Source organism: Cynocephalus volans, chromosome 1 (genome assembly GCF_027409185.1).
Source record: "Cynocephalus volans isolate mCynVol1 chromosome 1, mCynVol1.pri, whole genome shotgun sequence".
Classification (NCBI taxonomy): domain Eukaryota; kingdom Metazoa; phylum Chordata; class Mammalia; order Dermoptera; family Cynocephalidae; genus Cynocephalus; species Cynocephalus volans.
In genome coordinates, this window is record NC_084460.1 from 108955394 (window position 1) to 108962576 (window position 7183).

A 7183-nucleotide genomic window follows, 5' to 3' on the forward strand; every position below is an offset into this window, starting at 1 on the left:
CAGTATTAGTTGGGACTCAGTACATACTCCTCAATAGCAAATAGCATTGGTTAAGCATCTGGATATAGTCGATACTGTGACATCCTTCTATGTGTGTAGCTAAGCTCTAGCTACAGGTATACGAGTATTAAGTAAATAGGACTCAATAGCAAGATAGTGGTAAAAATGATAAATTATTTTGTTCATTATTTTTCTTCTTTGAATGCAAAGTGTTTACTGTAATTTGCCATGGTTTGTAAAGTTATTTTTTAAATTACAGGTATCCTGAGTTTCAATAGCAAGCACACACTTCAATATACCTGGTCATTGTATAAGTGCTTCTCAAATTTCTACCCAAGTACTCTCTTATGGAAGTGGAAAGTGGATTTCTAGCCCTAGAAATAAGCTTTAGTGCAAGTGAAAAGGGTCTCTTGAGTGACCTCCTTTTGCCATCAATGATCTCTCTCTCTTTTTAACAAATTGTCTTGTCTTATGTATATCCTTGGACAGCACATTTGATGGAACCCGTCTTAGATCTTTCTTTTGTCTTGGTTTCCAGGAAATTACACTGCTCTGCTTCTTTTCAAAACCCTTTGGCCATTCCTTCCCTGTCTTCTTTGCTTCTACTCTCTTCCCCTAACTGTGTTTATGTTCTAAGTCTCAGTTTTCCCCTTCCTCACTCTATAGAATCTTTCTCAGCTATTTCAGTTCTGTCCTCTCATCCTATATATCGAGATGCCATTAGGACAATTCATCTAGGACATTTCAGGGTCACATAATACTTGTTTATAAAGTCACTCTCACATCCCTGGTGCCTTGCACAGTGCCTAGCATAATAGGTACCAACAAGTATTTGTTGAATGAATGAGTTAAATGAATCATTCTCCTTCCTCCTCTAATTTTAAGCTTTTGTCACTGATATCACTATTCTGATCTCTCTCTCTTTTTTGTTTTTTTAAAGATGACTGGTAAGGGGATCTTAACCCTTGACTTGGTGTTGTCAGCACCACAGTCTCCCAAGTGAGCCACGGGCTGGCCCTCTGATCTCTCTTTGATGTTGCAATTTTTTTTCTCTTTTCAAATGTATTTTGTACTTGATTAGTTATTTTTATTGTATTTTCATAACTTTTACTCTAATGTAAGACCTCATGACCTCATTCCCACAGTTGCCCATCTAGCCTCTTTGGTTCAAATCTCACCTCTCTTCAAGTCATTTTTTTCATAGATACCCTAATAACTTTTAAAATATATGTTTATTGTTTTAATAAATTTTTTTTAATTTTCAGAACTCTTTAGATTTACAGAAAATTTGCAAAAATAGTACAGAAAGTTCCTGTATAACTTTCACCCAGTTTCCCCTAATGTTAACATCTTACATAACTGTGTGTCAAAATTAAGAATTAACATTGGTGCATGACTATTAACTAAAATCCAGACCTAATTTGGTTTTCATCAGTTTTTCCACAATTGTAGTTTTTCTATTCCTGGATCTAATCCAGCGTACCACATTGCATTTAGCATATCTATTTTAAATAGCACCAGCGAGGGAGGAAAAACACAAAATGTTTTTTCTGTTCTTTTACACCACAACAATCAACACAGAAGACCTCTGTGACCGAATGTGGGTGGTAGAGGTCATCTCCACACACCAAGCAAACAATAAATTCTGCAGTGGATACCAGCTGGGTATCCTCCAATTCAATTCCGATGCTATCTGCCTGGAGATAGCATCAGATCCCACAGGTTGAGGGCTCAGTCCCACCTGACTGAGCCCACTTCAGGCACCAGTCGCAAGTCTGACCTCCAGAATTTCTGACTCACAGGCTTCAAGTTGGGGTTCCCATGATCCCTCCTCCCTCTTTTGTCTTAATTAATTTGCTAGAGTGACTCATAGAACTCAGGGAAACACTTATGTTTACTGGTTTATTGTAAAGGATATTTTAAAGGATACAAATAAACAGCCAGATGAAGAGATACATAGAGTGAGGTCTGGAAAGGTCCTGAGCACAGGAGCTTCCATTCTCATGGAGTTGGGGTGTTCCACCCTCCTATCACATGGATGAGTTCAGCTGTCCAGAAGCTCCCTTGACCCCATCCTCTTAGGTCTTTTACGGAGACTTCATTGGACAGGCAAGACTGAAGCATGGACAACCACATAGAAATGTGATTGGACAAAAAAGGGTATGATCTAATACTAATAGACTAAAGGGGAAACCCAGCAGGCCTGTTTGTTCAGATTCTTCTTACCCCTCTGTGCAGCATTCCTTCCTCCTGGATATGGGGCAGGATCCCTTCTGAAATGGGAGTTTTACAATCTACAATCAGATAAGGTAGGTCGGAGAATTTCCTTATGGCCAGCTCCAAGACAGAAAGGCAAGGGAAAGATTAGAGTCCTGCCTTGGGGAGCCAGGAACCGTGGATGAAAACCAATATATGTATATCATAATTTTACAACCAGCTTTGGTATAAATTCGAAAAGGACAGAAAGATACGTAAGTCTCTTTTCCACCTCTGAAACCTAGACATCCCGTCCCTTTCCTAGAGGCAGCTTACTATTTCCGGTTTCTTAGATAGCCTTCTAGAGAGGTTCTCTGCTTGTACTCTTTCTGCCTCTCTCCAATACACACTTAAGTAGTTGCATTCTAAATATACTGCTCTATACCTTGCCTTTTTCCCCCCTATACTTAATATAGCTTGATAATTCTTTATAAAAATAATTGCCGTATTTATTCCGGCATCCCATTAGATAATCTGTACTGTAATTTAATTTACCAGTTTTTTCCTGATTGACATCTTTTACTTTTGCAAACAATGCTGTAGTGAATATCCATGTACATATGTCATTTTACATGGATAAGTATGTTTTTAGGTATTGCTGGATGAAAGGGTATATGTGTGATTGCCAATTTGCTCTTCAGAGAGGTTTTACAAACTTATCCTCCATTATTTTTCCATAACCTCACCAACATTATATCTTATGAAGCTTTTTGATCTTTGCCCTACATTTCATCCCAAAAATTAGTTTAAAAAAAGAATGAGGGGGTTCTCTTATAAAGACACATCATTGGATTTAGGGCTCACCTGGATAATCCTGGTTGTTCTCATCTTGAGAGCCTTAACTTAATCACATCTGCAAAGACCTTTCCCCAAATACAGTCACATTCATAGGTTCCAATGATTTGAAATGGTCATCTTTTGGGTGTCCACCATTTAGCCCACTACAGAGGGGAACTTGCAGCCTTCATTTGTGTGGTTTTGCATTCTTTGGTCCTTCTGTCCTCATGCACTGCTGCCCTGGCTCAGGGTCACCTCAGGACTGCCTATTTGGTTTTGGGAGAGGGAGAGTTAAATTCTCAGAGGACAAGGAGAGCCAGGCATGGGTCAGGCTTGTTGTGAAGGGGGTTGTGGAACTGAAAGCAGAGGTTTTAGGCTGGAGCAGCCACCTGCCAGGTTCATGTGTTCCTTTGTCAATCACATTCTGTCCTTTGGCTGCTGAAAACCCTCCCACGGCTTCTCACTGCATAAAATCCAAACACCTCCCCATGGTTACAGGGCCCCTGCCTACTTGTAGGGCCTCAAATTTGATCCTCTATCTCTCTGCTCCAGCCACACGGGCCTTTTTCCTCCTCGTTCTGAGCAAACCAAACTCATTCTTGTCTCTGAACCTTTACACTGGCTGTTCATTTGCCTGCAACATGGTTTCTTCTATTTGGTTCACACCTGGTTCTCATTTTTCCCTCAGCTCAAACATTCCCTCTCCCGAGTCCTGAATGTTGAGTTTCTCCCAGTCACTCTGATCTATTATCATCACAGCACTTGTCACCCCCTGAAATTACCTGGCTTGTTTATTTTTGCCTCCTCTCGCTTGAATGTCAATCCCAGGAGAATGGGGACCTTGTTAGATTGATTCATTGTTAGAACAGCATAGCAGGTGATAGATATCCACTTTGTAACTCCAGAGGAAAGTGGGGCTCCCAGCTGAAGCCTTCCCACATGTATTGGAAATCCCAAACCCCACCACACCCCTAGGATTTCTGCAGATACTGGAGTGGTTCATATTCTCCAGGCCACCTCTGCCCTGTGGTTTCTGCTTTCTTCTACATTGTTTCTGTACCACATCAATCCAGACATGAATCTCAGCCTCTTCCTCAGCTTCCATACAAAACCCCCCTTTCCTACAGTAGAAGCTGACACTTATTGAGCACTTATTATGCTCCAGGCATAGGTCTAAGTACTTGGCATGAGCTACATCACCTCATCTTCATGAAAACTCTCAAAGGTAGGTGAAATGTCATGCCCATTTTACAGATGAGGCAACTGAGGCACAGAGAGATTAAGCGACCTACCCAAGACCACCCAACTAGTGAGGGATAGAACCAGGGTTCACACTTGTGTGTGTTTGACCCCAACACAGGATAGAAAATAAATAAATAAAAAGAACAAGGGTAGATTCAGGCTCCTGGTTTGATGTAGCTTGTATGACAACGACTTACGAGTCTACTAAGAATATAATACACTAAAAATCTAAAACAATCTTGCATTGCGTTTGTAAAAGTATAGCATCCAGATTAAGGAATTTGATAGTTTCATGATTATTTTTTATTTCATCAGATGTCATTTAGAGTATTCTATTCAGTACTGGATATTATATTTTAAAAGGAGCATTTTGAAGTTGACGTGCTTGTGTTAATTTCCTATTGCTGCCATAGCAAGTTTTCACAAATTTTGTGGCTTGAAACAACACAAATTTATTATCTCACAGTTCTGTAAGTCAAATGTCCAACATGGGTCTTACTAGGCTGAGACCAAGGTGTCATCAGAGCTGTGTTCTTTTCTGGAGGCTGTATAGGAAAATCTGTTTCCTTGCCTTTTCCAGCTTCTAGACGACACCTGCATACCTCAGATTATGGCCCCCTTCCTCCATCTTCAAAGCCAGCAGGAGCTAACCAAGTCCTCATATGGCATCTCTCTGACCACAACTAGAAAAGGTTCAGTGCTTTTAAAGAATTCATGTGATTAGATTGACACATCTGGGTAATCTCCTCATCTCAAGGTTCTTAACCTTAATCACATCTGCACAGTCCCTTCTGCCATCTAAAGTGACATATTCACAGGTTCTGGGAATTAGGACATGGATGTCTTTGGTAGGGTGAGGAGGGATTATTCTGCCTACCACAGTGCTTATTGCAGAGTACCATCAGGATAGTGAAGGGGTCAATTGGATCCAGGGAATCCAACTAAAAAGAATGGAAGGTGTCCCCAAAATTTATTGCCTGGGAGAGAATGAGATCATGTTTATAAAGGGATTAGTGCAGAAAGAACATAATAAATGGTTGCTGCTTCAAAGGCTAATGATAAAAATTACAGAAATACAGGAGCTCAGAAGTGAAAGAAGCTTAGGGATGGGGGAGAGGATGAAGCAGCATAACATTTTATCTTGCAAACAGAATTTGGGATCCAGGTTCTCACTTTACATTAGATCAGCAGGTGGTCTGAATGTCAGAAAGCACTAAGTTTACCACAGCTCTGCACTGTTTCTCTCACTAGTGAGTCAGGGAGAATGGAGATGATGGAGCACTATAGGAGAGAAGCAACTTTCTCGCTCTTTCTGCCACGATTGCATGATGTGTAGATTCTGAGGACAAATAGAAAGTTTTATAAAAGAAAGAAGGCAAGATATTTGAAGCTCAGAGGCCTATCCTTCCCCCCACCCCAAGAACATATGGGAAGGAAATCTCCTTTGAAACCAAAGCCCAGCCATCAGACATCATGAGATTTTTCAGGCTTTCCCTATAATCTTCCTTACATTTGTCTCTTTAAACACGTTTAACTCGACCTTTGAGAAGTTGCTGATAAGCGGTTATCAAACGGGAGTTAAATTAACAAACCCTCCCACCTTGCTCAGTTGGGAGGTAGCTTCCAAGGCCACTGTAAATGTGTATCAGTGTGAACCTGATCCAGAAACAGCCAGGAAGGGAACAAAGTTTAGTCTGGGAGGAAATAGTCGGCTGCTGGTAGTTTCATGCTGTTTGTCCAGACTTCAGCTTGGTGTAAGTAGTTTTTTAAAAAACTATTATGACATTTTAATATAAAAAGGATTGTAAGAATAATTTCCACCTAAGATTAAATCAAGTTCCTAGTTGATTCTGAATCTTGCGGACTAAACCTATTTAAAAGAAAGTTTCAGCATTTCACGCGTAGTTTTATTTTAAAAAATGAAAAGGAAAGTCATAAAGTTTTTCAGCAAGTGTTCTACTAAAATAGGTCTTGTTAGCATAAAATGATTTTTAATTTCTTGTCTTATGTTGATTGAAGGTGTTTACAGTTAGAAAATAAAAATGAGTGAATATATATCTGGTGCCCAGAGAGTGATTATTTCTAAGTATTTAGATTTCTCTAGTGCTTAGATTTCTCCCCATGTTCTTTCCAGTTGCTTTTCCTTTAGTTTAGGTTCATGTTACAAATTCATGTTAGCAAATATTTGTAGTTTCTCAGGTAATTAAACTGAAGGTTTTCATGTTCAAAGAAATTAAATTAATGAAAATAAAGTAGAACTTAGTATGATATAACAAGATGTTGGGATCCTAGACTTAGGAACATCAGAATGTATTTTCAAAGAGGAAGAGCTTCGTGAAATGGGTGGAAGTGGCAAGCAGCCTGGGAAATTTCATAGAGCCAAGGAGAAATCTTTTTTTGTTTTGTTTTAAGATTTTGAAATCTGTACTGATTTTCCAGATTAAATTCCCAATAATATAGAGTGTAAAATAAGTTTCGTATATGAAATTAGAGTTGCTCTGTTTCAGCTGTTCTAGTTCTAAATTGAGTTTAGGATTCCAGGAACTACACATTGTTATACAAACATATTGACTACTGAGTACAGCTATGAGAATGTTAAGGTTGCATTTGGTGTCAGAAATGTTGATATTTTCTATTTCCCTTTACTGCAGTGTATTAAAAAAACTCCTGTCCATGACAATTTTATGACTGTGAATATAAAAACAAAGTTCAGTGTGGATGTGCTTAATAAATAAAAGTTCTAAAGGCTGGCTGTTAACCAGCAGCATTTCAAATCAATCAGGAGTGCTGAGGAGATTGTGTAAAAGTTCACTGTGTTTCCCCTTTCCTGTATCTTCATCTCAAACCTCAGGAACGTTCAGTCTTTAGCCTGCTTCTTATTCCTCTTGTACTGAATGGGAGCCCAGAC